Source organism: Equus caballus, chromosome 23 (assembly GCF_041296265.1).
Source record: "Equus caballus isolate H_3958 breed thoroughbred chromosome 23, TB-T2T, whole genome shotgun sequence".
Classification (NCBI taxonomy): domain Eukaryota; kingdom Metazoa; phylum Chordata; class Mammalia; order Perissodactyla; family Equidae; genus Equus; species Equus caballus.
In genome coordinates, this window is record NC_091706.1 from 11,660,040 (window position 1) to 11,676,791 (window position 16,752).

General features: G+C 45.2%; 1 protein-coding gene across 22 annotated transcripts in view; it reads right to left on the bottom strand.

The window, feature by feature from the left end:
* LOC111772066 (ATP-binding cassette sub-family D member 2-like) overlaps window positions 1–16,752 on the bottom strand; it is a 77,926-nt gene that overhangs the window by 19,225 nt on the left and 41,949 nt on the right. For 10 of the 22 annotated variants that reach the window (XR_011431682.1, XR_011431680.1, XR_011431679.1 and 7 more), the window contains one exon: window positions 13,940–14,209. The gene's annotated coding sequence lies outside the window, so the exon portion shown is untranslated. Of the gene's footprint in view, window positions 1–11,186; window positions 11,212–13,939; window positions 14,213–14,317; window positions 14,531–15,085; window positions 15,267–16,752 lie in introns of those variants that run through there. The other 12 variants (XR_011431695.1, XR_011431678.1, XR_011431684.1 and 9 more) reach the window with 8 other exon arrangements.

Below are 16,752 nucleotides of genomic sequence, written 5' to 3' on the forward strand. Positions count from 1 at the left end.
GACACTCAAGAGAAATGAAAACATATGTCCACACAAAAACTTGTACACAAATGTCCATAGCAGTACTATTCATAACGGTCAAAAGACGGAAACAACCTAAAGGTCCATCAACTGACGAATGGGTAAATAAATTACGGTATATCCACACAAGGTAATATTTTTTGGCAATAAAAAGTACTGATACATGCTACAATATGCACAAACCCTGACAACATTACGCAGAAGTGAAAGAGGCCAGTCACAAATAACCTCGTATGATTCCATTCATACGAAATGTCCAGAACAGGGAAATCTAGAGAGAGAGGAAGTAGACTAGTGGTTGCTTAGGGCTGGGGGGATGAGAGGACAGGGGCATGACAGCTAAAGGTTATGAAGTTTCTTTTTGAAGTCATGAAAATGCTTTAAAATTGACTGTGGTGATGGTTACCCATCTGTGAATATACTAAAAATCATGGAATTATACACTTTAAATGGGTAAGTTGTATAGTATGTGAACTATATTTCAATAAAGCTGCTAAAACAAGTAAAGGATTTAAAAAGAATAAGGCCATTGAGGATGACAAGAAGGGGAGAAGATATGACAAAAGATGTCAACACATTTTTTGAAGATGGAAATCCAGTGCAGGAGTGGTAACTGACTAGCAGAGCAGAGGAAGTGGCAGCAAACCAACTCACACCACAAAACCCCAGAAGACAGACGACCCAGTGGCACCAGATAAGGAAGAAATTAAGGGTTTCATGCTGTACACATGTTGAATATTTTGTTCTTTCCTTTGGTTTTTGTTTTATATTATGTATAATTTTTTTAAAAAAAATTTTGGGGGGATGCTCTTTTCCAGTATTTTGTGAAACCCTGTTAGAATGTTAGCACACTTTAAATGTGCAAAGAGGATCCAGGGTTTCTTGCCTGGGACAGAACCTGCGACAACTGTTTTAAAGTCACCATTGCACACTTCTGGGGTCTGGGTACGCTAGCGATGGCAGCTGCGGGAATCAAAGCCAGAAATCTCAAAGGTTAGGCAAAATTTGGGACAACAGCCAACGGTCCATTTTTAAAATGTATTTATTTAAAGATAAACTTGTGGAACAGTTGCATGAATGGTAAACAACCACATACCCTTTATCCAGGTGTACCCATTAGTATTTTGACCCATTTTCGATTATCTCTCCACTTTGTCTCTGCTCCCTCCCTCCCCTTTCTCTCTATATCAGCACACACACACACACACACACACACACGAATGTCCATGAATGTGCCATGTCCGCGCCCAGGATCCAAACCGGCGAAACGCTGGGCCACCAAAGCGGAGTGTGCAAACTTAACCACTCGACCATGGGGCCGGCCCCACCTGAAACTATTGTTGGTGGAGCTTATCTTGCTCAGACTTTAAAGGATGATTTTACAATCATGAGTCCTGGGGACCTTAGGGGCAGTCAGGACCAGACTTGCTATAAAAAAAACAACGCCAGAGAAGCAAAGATACATAGAGGGATTTGTCTGAACAGAGACCTCCTGCAGTCGAGGGAGGGTACATGAGAGGGGTGGGCTTGAAGTGTACCTTCCTTTTGGGTAGAGACGATGGTGAAGCTGTGGATGAGGGAGAAGACAGGGAAAGAAAGGAGCTGTCATTACTGGTAAACCCTCTCACATGGGAGGGAAAGGATTGGGTGTCTGCGGCCAACATAGATTCATCAGACTCAGCGAGGGAATGCGGGCAGGCAAAGGGAGGACATGACACAGGGCTTCATTCCAGCAGTTTAGCACTAAACAATGAAGCTGTAAAAGTTATAACTATTAAATGACTAGCTAGCGTGGGGGGGAGATGAAATAAATATATATACACCATCAACAAAAATGACATTATTGTGTAAAAAGGTACAGAGATGTCAATGGGAATTTTGGGGAAAAGATAGAAAGCAGATGGGGAAAAAAATCATAAAACCTTTCATGGAAGAAGTAACCATAGGTGTGATTCAAAAAAAATCTAAAGGTACTGTCAAATATGATTACAACTGTGCTCACTAGAAGTTATGCTAAAGAGAAGCCTAGTCCGTAAATCAAGATGAGTTTGACCCTGCAGGTCATGGTCCAGCACAATTGCTCTGTAAAATAATGGAAAAGTTTAAAATTTTGCTGGGAGGAGGGGATTTGGCAGAGAAAAAGAGGGAGCAGCAGGGCGAGACACCGTATGGGTGGAGGGGGCCAGATTTGAGGACCTTTAGAGGCTGACTAGCCTAAGAGGGATTCGGGGAAAAGAAGAACTACCAAACATTTTCAAGTTGTTTGCCCTGGGTCCACGGATGTGCCACGCCCTTGTGGCCCTCTTTCTCATGCTTTCTGTTGGTTGATACAGGCTACTCTGTTCTCTCATGCTTTTTGGTGATAGTGGATTCTTTTGAGGAGATAACGGGAGGTGGGGCTGCTGCTGAGTGTATTTCTGGTTTCATACAGGTAAAAACACATTATGTATGAGGGGAAGTTTTAGTTGAAGGCCGAGTAGATCTTGGGGATGTTAATCCCTGGGCACAGGGCCGACTTTCAAAGATGACGTGGGGGTCCAAAAGGAGATCACCAAGCAATAAAAGGCTCTTAGGTAATAGCTGGGTAACAGAATAAATAGAAAATTTCACCAAGGTGAAATATATGCTATGGTGAATATGTGGAATTGGAAGGTAAGTTGGAAGTTTCTAAAGGGCCTCAGAGGGGTGGACTGATTTGCTGGCCTGGATGGTGGGGGAAGGGTTGTGGGTTCATCACTTCTGTGTTTTCCCCTCCCCGACCATCAAGAACCTCTGGTGTCTATGCTAAAGCTCTGTGATGTGGGCCTGGAACTCTAGTCTAGAATGTGCACTCTTAACGCCCAGCTGCCTGAGGTGGCAGTGCACTTCTGGTGATGCAGATCACCCTCTTTGTCTGAGGAATGTTAATGCACCACGGCTGAGCTCCAGCTTGAGTTCCTAGGTATTCCCATCCCTGCCTTCCTGTGTGGGGTGGGGCTCCTTCTTCTGTCACTGTGCTACCTAAAGAGGAGTCCATGTTTCCCAATATTTCGGAAAGAGAGAGACATCAATCAGGTAAGTAAATCAGGTCCCTCAGAAATATCAAATCTTTCTTTTCAAATAGATGCATTCAATGCTATCAATTTCCCTCTAAGTACTGCTTTTGCTATACCTTATAAATTTTAATAAGTTCTATTTTAATTTTCATTTAGTTTAAAATACTTTGAGACTTCTTCCTTGACCAATGTGTTTAGTAGCGTGTTGTTTAATCTCCAAATATTTTAGGATTTCCAGCTATCCTTCTGTAATTAATTCCTAGTTCAATTCCATTATGGTCTGAAAACATACTTTGTACGATCTCTATTTATTTTTGTTAAAGTGTGTTTTGTGGCCAAGAACGTGGTCTATCTTGGTGAATGTTCCATGAGAGTTTGAGAAGAATGTGTATTATCGGATGAAGTACTCTACAAAATGTCAATTAGATCACGTTGACTGATGGTGCTGTTCAGGTCAACTGCATCTATACTGATTTTCTGCCTGCTGAATCTGTCCATTTCTGAGAGAGAGGGTGAAATCTCCAAACATAACAATGGATTCAACTATTTCTCTTTGCAGTTCTACCAGTTTTTGCCTCATATTTTGACACTATGTTGTTAGATGTATACATGTTAAGGACTGTGTGTCTTGTTGGAGCATGGACCCTTTATGGTTATGTAATACCTCTCTTTATCCCTGATAATTTTCCTTGTTCTGAAGTCTCCTTTGTCTGAAATTAATATAGTTACTCCTGTTTTCTTTTGGTTAGTGTTAGCATGGTACATTTTTCTCTGTCTTTATTTGTAATCTACCTGTATCTTTATTTTTAAAGTGGGCATTTTGTATACAATATTTAATTGGGTCTTGTTTTTTTATCCACTGGCAGTCTCTGTTTTTTAATTGGTGAATTTACATCATTTATATTTAGTGATTTTTTAAAAATACGGTAGGACTCATATCTACAATGTCTATAACTGCTTACTATTCATTATATCTATTCTTTTTTCTTTTCTTTTTCTGCGTTTTCTGGTTTTAGACAAGCATTTTATATGATTCCATTTTCTCTCATCTCTTACTATATCAATTGTTCTTTAAAAAAATTTCAGTGCTTGCTGTAGAGTTTGTAATATACATTTATAACCAATGTAAGTCCTCTGTAACATTGTTTTCATTCCTTTCACTTATCCATATACTATAATCACCCAATACATTGTCACTATTATTAACTCAGTTGAGAATAAGAAAAATAAAAGTTTCATTTTACCTTAATTTATTCCTTCTCTTCCTCTTTTTAATGAAGATCCAAGTTATCATTTTCCTTCTCCCTGAGGAACTTTTAAAAAATATTTATTGCAGAGCAGGTCTGCTGCTGATGAATTCCCTCAGTTTTTGTTTGTCTGAGAAAGGTTTTATTTCTCCTTCACTTTTGAATGATAATCTCACTAGATATAAAATTCTAGGTGGGTGGTGTTTTTTCTTCTTTCAACACTTTAAATATTTCACTCCACTCTCTTCTTGCTTGCATGGTTTATGATGAGAATCCCACAATTCTCATCCTTGTTCCTCTAGATGTAGGATGTTTATTTTCCTCTGGATTCTTTCAAGATTTACCTTTTGGTTTCCTACAGTTTGAAGATGATATGTCCAAGTATAGACTTTTTTAGTATTTATCTTGTTGGGGTCTTTTCTGAGCTTCTACAATCTAGGGTTAACATGTCATTAATTTTGGAAAATCCTTGGCCATTATTACTTCAAATATTTTTCTACTCTGTTCTTTCTCTTTTCTCCTTCTGGTATACAAATTACACATGCTACATATTTTGAAACTGTCTCACAGTTCTTGGATATTCTGGGCTTTAAAATTTCTTTTCTTTTTCTCTGTGCATTTCAGTTTGCAAAGTTTCTATTGACATACATTCAAACTCACATATTCCTTCCTTGGCCATATGCAGTCTACAGATGAGCCAATCACAGGCCTTCTCCATTTCTTGTAGTGTTTTTGGTTTCTAACATTCCCTTTTGCTTCTTTCTTAGAATTTCCCTCCGTCTGTTGACATTCCTCATCTGTTCTTGTGCGCCATCTATTTTTTTCCATCAGAGCCCTTAACATACTAATCATGGTTATTTTGGATTCTATGCGTGATAATTCCAAAACCAGTGTCAATGTGAATGTGGATCTGATGCTTGCTTTGTCTGTTTAGACTGTTTTTTCTTGCCTTTTAGCATGCCTTGTAATTTTTGGTTGAAAGCCAGACATGCTGTATTAGGAAATAGGAACTGAAATAAATAAACCTTCAGTGTGAAGTTTTATGCTCATCTGGCTAGGTGTTGGGCTGTGTTTAATATTTACCGTAGCTGTGCATGTCAGAGGATTCAATTTCCTCTAGTGTCCTTGTTTTTGTGTTTCTTGTGTCTTTAGGTTCCCCTAAATCTCCTCCTTAAACAGAGCCTATGCCTTGCAACTCTTTCAGCTATGATCCCATCACTATACTGCAGCCCTGGGGACACGGTGGGAAGGTGTTAAGGGAGGGGATATAATTAAATCTTTTAGTGGGCCTGTGTCCCTGGGTTGTGACGTTCACAAGTGTTTCTAAGCTTTTTTCTTCTTTTCTTTGAACTCTTTAGATGAGACAGGAAGGCTACAGGGGGCTGCAGTTGGGTAATTGCCCTTCACCCACGTGGGATAAGGCTTGGTAGTCTTTTCCCCTGCTGAGGAGGCTTCTATTACGGAGCACACTCAGGGGATATTTCAAAATCCTTTCAAAATGGTAACCTTTCTCCCCCACCCTCCCGTGCCAGAAACATCAGAGTTTCTTCATGGTTCTTCACTGTGAGAACTTAGTAGGGTTCCTGGAAGTAAAACTCACGAGTAGGTGGGGCCTCCCCTTAAATGGTCCTCCAGGAGTTTCTCACTTTCATGCTAGCCCACATGCATCCTCAGCAGTTTGTCAGTGTCTTTTACGTGTTTCTACCAGTTTATGGCTCTAGTGGCTTCTGCTCCAGGTAAGCTGATCTTAACTGTGATTCTCTGCATTCACCCTCTCTGAAGATTTTGGGTAGCAGTTTGCCCTGCAACCTCAATTCTCTGGTGACTTCAAGAAAAGCCATTGATTTTCAGTTTGCTCAGCTTTTGCTTCTCCTAAGGACCATAGTAAAGACTCCCAAGCTCTTTAAGTGTTGGAGCTGGAACCAAAAGTCACTCCTCAAAGAATAATTCTTTATTTTCCTGTTCCCTTTCTCACACTTTTAAATGAGTTTGGCTGGGCCAGAGAGACACCTAAAATGGGAAGTCTGAGGAGAGGACAGACCATTGCTCTCTTAGGGGAAGAGAACAGGCAGAACTAGGGCTTCAGGGAGGACTAAGGATTCCATTTAAAGCTCACAGACTATCTGGGTGTGCTGGTAGGTTCCCAAATAAAATCCCAAACAGTGATTCTGTAGTCCTTGATTCAGTTATTTAGCGTTTCAGATCTGTGTAGGAGAACACCGTTCCCAGCACTTGATCATGAGTCATCTTGCCATGTCAGGTGCCACTTGCCAAGCCTTCCTTCGTGTTGGGCAGATCAGGAGAACAGAGCTGAGTCTCCGAGCAGATGCTGGAGCAAGAGCTCTGTCCCAGGATACAGGGGCCTATCTGAGGAAGCACAGATGTGACTGTGGGCCTCAGAGTCTATGCCCTCCTTGAGCAGAGGACTTCTGACTGAGAAGATCAAGTGTGGACTCTAGCCAAAAATCCTCCTTCGAGGTTTTCAAAGAAGGAAAAACTGAAAGTATTTTATCACCTTTAAAAATTAATAAAAGGAAGGAACGCAAAATTATAGGAATTAAAATAGTCATATTATTCTTGGATAACAAATATCTGACTTTCCTAAACAGAGAAGTGAGACCAATGAGTCCCAGCCCCTCATTCTTTTCTTTTTGTTCTCAGTGTCAGGGCAGAGCCAAGAGGAGAAGAAAAGGTGGAACACCAAGTGGTAAGGTTCTACCTATCCCACCTGAGCTCCCCAAGGGTGACCCTTCCTGTCCTTTCCATGAGGTCCCAGGTCCATGGTCTCTGAGGATGTCAGTCACTAGATACAGTCCCTCTCAGAAAACAGAGCCCTCAGAGGAGAGGCTCATGGGAAAGCAGTCAGAACCTGAAACATTTCTCAGATTCCTGCTCTGCCCACATCTGGGCATGAAGCAGTGATGGACCTGGGCAATGGGCGTTGCCCAATAAGTGGCCATATGAGATGTCAAGAGTCAGAACTTCTGTCTCCTGACCTTGTGAAAGTACTTTGACTTCCTGGATGATCAGATTCTTCCTTGAAGTAACCACTGACCTATGTTCCTCACATGGTGTTTTTGAGCCTCACATGGGATGACATACATATATGAAGGAAAGCCCTTTGTGAATGCTAAAGCAACATACATACGTGAGCTTTATTATTATCATTAACCGTGCGATCTTGAATCCTAATTCTTGGAGCTCTCCAAGTCCAATCTACCAAGGGTACCATAAAGGACATTCTACTCTGCCTCCTAAAACATCTCTTTACTTCTGTCTTCATCACTTTCCTGGTTTCCCAGGTTGGAGAGCTTGCCAAAGCGAAGCAGAGGAGGCAAGGAAGGTGCTTTCTCTGCTGCAAAGGTGACTAAACACAATCCTTCTTTCCTGAATCCCACTTCTTAGCAGGGTCTAAGAATTTCTAGGGCCTCAGTGAAACGTGAGATTGATAAGGGAGGGAAAATCCTCAGATTTTGCAATCCAGATTGTGAAAGTCTTGGGGAGAAGGAAACAACAGAGATTGTGAGCTCAAGGAAGTGGGGGGATGTGAAAGGACAGTATGCAATGGGTGTCCCTACCTCTGTCAGACCTACCAGGGCCCCATATATTTGTTCTGGTCCTGGCTGCAGCTATGTATATCCTGTCTCCTTCAGTCCCCGGGGCCAGCATCGCGATACCATCTGCTTTCGTCAACTGCTAGGTCCAGACCCCTCCTGTGAGGTGTGTAATAGCACAACCGTGGAGGTCCATCTGCTGCTGTTCCTGGAGGACCTGGAAGATGATACTGCCTCTGTGTCCTCTATGGCTTCCACAGCTTCTGGGACTGAGTCATCATTCACTCTGTCCTCTGCCTTCTCAGAAGTCCCTCCAGGAGACCTAACACCATCCCCTCCACCTGACCCTTCCCCACCGCCCCCCTCCGTTCTCTCACCTAACCCAATGACACCCTTAGCTGACTTACTTTCACCCTCACCACCGGGTCACTCTATGCCACCAGAGCCTTTTCCTCCCTTGGAGTCCAACTTCCCAGCAGACCATTCCCCACCCCAACCCCTTGCCCTTCCCCCTCTCGCACCACATGACACCCAGGCAACGGGTCCTATTCTCCAACCACAGGCCACTCTGTCTCTGAATACGATCTTCTCTCTTGACCGCACCCTTTCCCAAGATATTAACGCCTTACCAAATTTGTCCCAGATAATGAATCCACTAGCTTGATTCACTAGCTTGTCATCACGCACCACCAAGCCTGTCTGTCTCACCACCGACAGACCACCCTCTAACTGTGACTCAATCTAAATCGGTTTCCATCTTATTGAAGTCTGTTCCAGAGAACTCATCTCCAGATAGCCCTGGTGGGTTGTCCACTTATGTCCCAACAGTCAGAGGCACTGAACATTCAAGTCTGTCAATTTCAGAATTCTCTTGTTGTCAGGCTCCTGCCAAGAACATGTTCCTCCCCACATTATCACACTCTGATTTTCAACGAGAGCAAGTTTCCCTCCGTCTACCAGAGACCTGTCTCTGGGGAGACTCTGCTACCAATCACATGGAGGCCAGCAGCCATTCTTTCCTTGGCCTTAACCGCCAGGCATTCTTGGCAAGACAAATAAAAAAGAGAATGGATTTCCAGATTTTAGAGAAGAAAGAAAAGGAGGAAGGACTATTTTCAAAACAAATGTGCTCAGAAAACCAACGGATGTCTTCAGGGAATTCATTGCAGCCACTTGACGTACAAGACACCACAGCCCCCAAAACTGGCTGGGACATCACAGGCAAACCAGAGCAGCTGAGCATTTGTCGACAGCTACTGTATGTCAAGACTTTGGGAGAAAACTTGCAGCAGAAATATACCCAGCTCTTTTGGGGTCTTCCCTCTCTGCACAGTGAGTCCCTGGTGGCCACTCTCCTGGTTTCTAGTAGTAGTGCCCCACTAGGGTCTCATTTTGTCTTATTCAATGGAATCTGTAATGCTTCTGCAGTCAAGATGTGGGATCAAGAATCTCCACCACTTCCCCATTCTCACCCTCCTCCCCTCCCGGATGTACATCCGCAACCCTTCTCTCAGACCAACCCCCAATCTCAGCCCCCACCTTTCACTCAGGTCCAGCCCCATGCCCACCTTCAATCCCCACTCTCAATCCTACCATCTTCTTCTCCATCCCAGATTAGGGACCATGGAGTGTCTTTCCATAGATCCCAGATTGAGTCAGACTCTCATATCTCAACTGAAAATCAACACCTGAAATGGCACATGTTGCAGAAGCAACAAGAAAGTCTGTGGGGTTTAGTCCCTGCATTCCAAAAATCTCAAGAAGCCACTTGTCCTCAAGCTCTCACCCCTCCTTTGGTCAGCCAGTCCTCCCATGCCTATGTACCAGTCTCTGTCCTTCCTGGCCATTTTCATATCACCAGTGAACCCCAGGATAAAATGGAGCTCCACATTCCAAGGAGGCTATTCTCACACTGCTGCCTCCATGCCAGTAGGAATCTAGAGTCTCTGTGTAAATGCACAGAAACATCTCAGCAAAAAGGCAGACATGCTCACTCACAGCTCCGTCAGCTTCAGGGCCAGAGTAGCAAGGATCTAGCAGAGACTGAATTGAGTTTCCCAGGAAGCTTCCATGAGACGATCTCAACAAAGTTTCAACTAAGGCAGGACATGAAGAGGAATCTTGGATATATCCTAGAGAAGAGCCCAGAAGATAGTCCTACAAGGGTCTCAGAATGCTAACTACTAAAGAGTCTGAGAGCTGCCTCAGAGACAAAAAGTAGCTGTGTGTGTCACTCAAGGAATTACTCAGGGAATGAACTCTTAAATGTCTCAAGGAAGAACACAGACCAGAATGAAATGAAAACCATTCTTAGATTACATCTAAGCCAGAAGTTTTGGCAGATCACTGCGGGGAGGATCCCCCTTGGGGTGTGGCATTCACGGCTGGCTGAGGACAACCCATCCCCTCCTTCTGGGAGTTCCCAGAACAATATGGAAAACAGAAATTTGAGAAACATAACAGTAGGTGGGGTCCACCCCCAGATGACCACTCCAGAGCTTTCTTTTCTGGATCCCAACACCCGACAGGTGCTAGAAGCCCATATTATAAGGTTTTGCGTGAGTCAGAGGTGGGGCCTACCCCTCAAAGTTCTTGAATCCATAAAATCCTATAAGTTGAGAGAAGCCAAAACATGGCCTCTTCCCCAATTTGACTTTCTCTCCTCAGCCACCTATGTTTCTGGGGTGGATTCCAAAAGCTGAGATTTCCAAGCCCCTTGAGGGAAGCTCTAAAAGTTTTCAGGGAAATAAGGCGAAAACAACGAATTCAGTCCCCATCCTGGATCTTCCACTCCCTGCTACCTCATCTGTGGGCAACGAAGGACAGGGGGCCCTAAAACCATCCCAATCTGATATCGACCAGGAGCTTGCCAAGGACATCCAGGCAATCGAGCATGGCAGACAGGCTTCAGAGATCCTCACACACAGCTTTATAGACAAAGTGAGTCAGAGTAACACTGCACTAGACAATAACAGATGCAGCCGAGAGGTGCCCACAAGGCAAGCTGGGGCTGGACATGTGCCAAGCGATGAGAATGTGAGTTCCAGTGATAGAGAGGACATGATTCAGGGCCAAAAGATGGTGGAGAAGAATTGAAAACATTTTTCCACGTCCACCATGAACTTCAGGGAGATATTCAAGGCTGAGGAGCCGTGCGTTCTTACATCACAATCTCGTGACATCTTGACAACCAACAAGTTGGGAAGCTCCCAAATGGTAAATATCAATGTGAGCAAAATAGAAACTACCCTGACCAGTGAACGTCCCTCACCAAAAATACCAGTTCCCCAAGCTTCCAAACCATCAGACATTAAAAAACAGCTCCTTACCGAGTTGAAGTTTCAATTGAAGAGCAAGGAACATAGCCAGCCTAAAGGCTCTCCCGCTGACATATCCCTTACTTCAGATAGCTTGCCTTCGACTCCTCACTGACTCAGTCCCAGAGCGTCTCCAGTGGGGACATGGGAGCTTCCCAGGTGCTGCAAGTCCACTTGGAGGACAATGGGGATTGGCGGGAACCCTGGGCCTCTAAGCATGTCTCATGGAAATGCCAGGATAGGAATTTCCCACCAGCTGCAAAGACAGTGAGACCTCTGGACTCCAGAGCAGGAGAATGAGGAAGCGAGGATTCAGGAGTTGGGACGTCTAAAGCCAGAAAGAAGAGCCACTCTATTGAGGACAGAGAATTAGAGGGCACTTCCCCGTATCTGTCACAGAATGAACAGTTTCCTCCTGAAAGTTACTTCAGAAAAAAAATGAGGCAGTTTTTTCAGTGGATTAATTCCAAGAAAAAAATCACAGGGCAGGAAAGTCCCCAGCAAAAAGCCAAGTTCACGTCAACCTTTGCACCGCTCCAAGACCCAGCTCAAAGTGCAGCTCTCGTGAGCTGTGGGCCTCCTGAAGCTCATGAGCTCATGGCAGCCATCGGGAAGATCCTAGAGGAGAAACTGGCATGTAGATACGAACCTGAGGCTGCAGAGTTAAGTCAGCAGAAGGGGGAACTGCAGGCCCAGGTAGAGCCTGACGAGGGGCATCCCTCCAACTACGGGGCTCTCTCTGACCCACAGCCAGGGGAATGGGCAAGGACCACATCCTGTAGCCAAGATGCTGTCCCTCCTGACAAGAGTTTTCGTACAAGGGTTAGACAGAAAAGAGACAGGACCAGACAGCCCTGAAAAGTTGTGGACTTCAAGGACCAGCATTTATGCCAGAATCAACCCCCTTCCCCACCCTACAGGGAGTCTGTGCCCCATCCAAGACCCACCTGCATGCATGATGTATGCCACGTCCCTCCGGCCACCCTCACCTCTAATGAAAGCACTGTGTTCAGAGATCTGACTCTTCTATTCAAACAGGAAATGCTTCTCCAACACTTCCAGGGAGGAACAATGTCCCCAAAGAAATCATTCAGTCCTTGTTGAGAAAGCATTGCAGTTTTCACGAGAACACATCCTCTGATGAGAACCATGGTTAGCACAACCAAGGATACTGATCGTCCTCAATAAATGTTTCTGCTAAGACAGAGTAGTGTTCTCTGTGTGGTGCTTTGGGGGAGTGGGTTTGGGGTTCCCAGCGCTTATGCTCAGGGAAAGGAAGGAGGGAAGTCAGCTCTGACTGATTTCCTCTTTTGGTTTCTGCCAGATGACCAGTCCCTTGTAGGGGGCCTGACAGTGGCTTTCTCAGTTTTATCTTGGGTCCTGTATTTGACCTTACTGAGATGTCCTGTACTTAAAACACTTTACTTTTTCATAAAAAGTACAAAAAGTTTACTCTAAAAACTTCCGGGCCTTTTCAAAATGAGAAAAACCCTTCAAGTCCAGAACTTGGCTCAACTTGTCTTTCCATCTGCTCCCTCACTATCCTGAACTATACACAGCTGCAGGGTGGGATGCGTTCCTCTAGAAGGATACAGCCAGAATTTCCCCTCGTTGCCTCAGAAAGTTTTGGAATTGGAAGTGTGGGGGCGTTTAGGCCCTGAGGTGAGTGGCAGGGGGAAATGTTGCTCTTGGATCTCTTGGTGAGGAATGAATGTCACCTGCTCCTAAGAGCCTTTCTCTCCCTCAGGAGGTCTGGGTGGTGGGCCGCGTCCCCACGCCTCAGCTGACCCTAACAAAAATGGGGAGCAGTTCACCCTTCCCCTTCCTCTACCCTTCCTGGAGCAGAAGGGAGGAGAGAACTCGCAGCTCTGAAAAGGACCAGAGATATGAATATTTTCCTGAAAATGGTAACTTACCTTCATTTAGAAAAAGTTGCTGATTCCTGAGTATCTCACAGGTGAGCAGTCAGTGCAGGTGTGTGTATGGATGGGTTTTGCGATTGTGGACACTGGGTGGCCAGGGCAGGGTCCAGGAACTGGGTGGGTCCCGCCGAAAAATCTTTTATATGTGGGGTGTTAATCTGTCTGGAAGGCACATTCTGAGCTCGACAATGAGGTCTCCCTGCATGTGAGGACACCTCAAGGAATGGGAAGAGCCGCTCCCGAGGGAAACTTCCTCAGGATGCCCAGCTTGGTAGAATTATTGCAAGACCAAGAGATCACCTGGCTATCATTTGTAGGAATGGTCGTCGGGCAGCCACCCAGAATTTGGGGCAAAAGGAGAAAACAAGTAGGGAAAAAGGAATGGTGGAGTGAGTGGAAAAGGAAGGAAAAAATGAGGAGGGGAAGAATGACCTTATCATCACTCCTCATGATCCCTGAGGGTCACTTCGAGCTCACAATGTCCCTTCCAGACAGATTAACACCCCACATCCTGGCCATCCACTCCACCCAGCACTACCTTACCTAGGCCTCACCTCCTGGAGACTAATCAGGGCTGGGGGGAGCACAATGATACCACTGCAGCTAAGAGAACTTGGGATAGTCTTCGAGATTGAAGACAGTATCTCCAGGAATGTTGTCAAGGAGGTTGTCCTCTCATTTGGTGCCTGCCTTCCCAGCCAGGCTACATCTTACACCAAGGTTACAGTAATTTAGGGGTGGGTTAGTTACTATATAACAAATACCCCAAAAGTTAGTGGCTTAAAAAACCGAGTATTTATTAATTCATAGTTTCTGTTGGTGAGGAATCTAGGCAAGGCCTACCTGGGTTCTCTGCTCCAAGGTCTCTCACAAGGCTGCAATTAAGGTGTCAGCTGGGGCTGGGGTCTCAGCTGAAGGCTTGACTGGGGAAATACACGCTTCTTTGCTCACTTCTATAGTTGCTGGCTGGATGCAGTTCCTCAAGGCCTGTTGGACTGAGAGCCTCAATTCCTGGATGGCTGTTGGCTGGAGTTGGCTGGAGGCAACCTTCAGTTCCTTGTCATGTAGGCCTCTCCAACATGGCAGCTTGCTTCATCAAAGCCAGGAGAGAGTCTGCTAGCAAGACAGAAGGCACAATCTTGTAAACTAATGAGGGAAATGATATCCCATCACCTTTCCCTTATTCTATTAGTCAGAAGCAAATCACGAGGTCCAGCTTACACTCAAGGGGAGCAGTTTATACAAGGGTGTGACTAGCAAAAGAAGGGATCTTTGGAACCTTCTTAGAACTCTTCCTAACACAAGGGTTTCTTCTCGGACATCCCACTGAGTTCACTGAAGCAAAAGTGACCAAAGGGACCAAGTGGATCCTTGTGCTCATCCATATCCACGTCATCAAAGTTAAAGCTGTTTAATGGCGAAGCGGAGTAACGTCTGGTAAGAAAAACATCAAAGAGATTGGACCATCCAAAGAAGCAGGGAAAGGTGGCATGGAGGTAAAGGCGGTGTGGGGTCATCATGAATGGTAAAGTGAAAGGAGCCCTTAGAACCACCTGCCTCACCACTGCCAGTATTCAGACTTAGAGGGGAGGAAAAACTAGGAGCAAGATGGCTCATCCTCGCTCCGCCACCGTATCTCCACTCTGCTCTAGCTCCCTGACTATAGGCCTAAAGAAGCAACCTTCAGTTCCCATAGAGATAGCCAGGCTTATAGAGGAAGCAAACCCTACAGCTTGCAAGGTTTAACTTCTGCTCTTATTGATATATTTAATATAGCACATCCATCATTTCAAATTTGCTTCTCACAGCTTGAACATCAGAGAGAATGAATCACACAATCAATGGCAAAGCCAGTACTAGGGAATTCAGCATGTAGCTCCCATTCTGGGATGTTTTCCATGAACCCATTGCCAAAGAGCTTCTAACCAAGGGAGAGGTGGTGGCTCAAAAGGGCTGACTTACTGGCTGGGGTCACAAAACAAGTCATACCTGGTGCCCAGATATTTGCTTCTATTCAGAGAAACACTGGATGAGGCAACGAGACAGGATTTGCACACTCAGCACATCTAGGCAGTGAACTGTCCAAATGAGGTGACAGTACCACCCAGGAGTGATCCCACACTCTTGTTCTGCTTCTAGCACTGTTTTCCTTTTTCCCAAATTCCAGTTCCTATGGGAAAGCAGGACTCTTACCAAAAGAAGGAAAACGTATTAGCTGAACAGTGACTGGAGAGATGAGGATGAATTTCTCTAGAAACAGATTTCATGGGCTTGCTGCTTATACCCAGAGATCAGTGCTGTGCAGCTTGGGGGGTGTGGGGGGGTCTCATTTACACGATATTCTGTGGCGCCTGAAGAATTTTCAGTGACATAGAATGTGATGGGAATGGGTTACCTGAATTTTTATACCCTCAAGCCCACACTCCAAACCTAATGTCAGGGCAAATAAAATGCATGAATTGACTGATACCTTGATGTGGCTTGGGTATGGGAACCCCAGATCCCAGCTTCAGGCACTGTGAATTTCTCTGGTACCAGGTGCTGCCTAAGGGAATCAGCTTTCTTGAGGCAGCCTTCACATGGATTAACACTCAGAACTGTGCCCTAATCTGCAGCCACAAGGAAGGGGCCCAGGCTATGAGAAGGGGCTCTTCTCTCTCTCTTTTTTTTTTTTAAAGATTGGCACCTGAGCTAACAACTGTTGCCAATCTTCTTCTTCTTTTTTTCTCTTTTTTCTCCCCAAATCCCCTCAGTACATAGTTGTATATTTCAGTTGTGGGTCCCTCTAGTTGTGGCATGTGGGACACCGCCTCAACGTGGCCTGATGAGCGTTGCCATGTCCACACCCAGGATCCGAACCAGTGAAACCCTGGGTCGCCAATGCGGAGCTTGCGAACTTAACCACTTGGCCACGGGGCTGGCCCTGGGGCTCCTCTTGAGGCCTTTCCTCTGGAACTTCCATTGGCCCTGGATCAGAGCCTAAATTAGGCTATTTTCCTGGGGTCACAAGGACACATTTGGTCTTCCTTAGGGAGGCCAAGTGGAAGCTCAGAGATTTGTGGAGGCTGCCTCCCTATCCCTCCCAGGAGACTCGGGGTCTGTTCCTTCCTTCTATGGGGGCCAGGAGGTAGAGAAGGAACTGAGTATTATGCAAGTTTAGCAATGCTTCACTGTGGGAGAGGGTTGGGCTGACAAGAGTAGGTAATTTTCCTTTGCAGGGATTCTTGCCCAGCTTGAGGCAACCTTCATTTGAAACAGGATAATGCTGTTTCTACCCTCCACCTGAGGGGACTCCAGAAGGAATAAAAGTTACCTTTCCTCATTTGTCTTACAGGAAGTTCTGGGCTTCTGGGTTCAAGAGTCATTAATGGCTTTCATGTTTCCTGAACCCAAGCAGAAGTTGTGAGATACCTGTTGTACAGTCCTGTCCAGACCCTCATGTGGGAGGAGACTTGAGCTGGCTGCTCCAAGGAGAGAGGACATAGGGGTTGACACAAGTGCTGGGGTGAGAGAAGGAGAGTTGCCTAAAGGTAGCAGTGGCTCCAAGACCCTGAGAATCAGGATGTAGAGACGAGTCCCTTAGGTGGCCGGGTTCTGTGTGGAAGTCCTCTAGGAGACAGCACAATGTTTTAAGGGATGAAGTGATGATGCTGAGA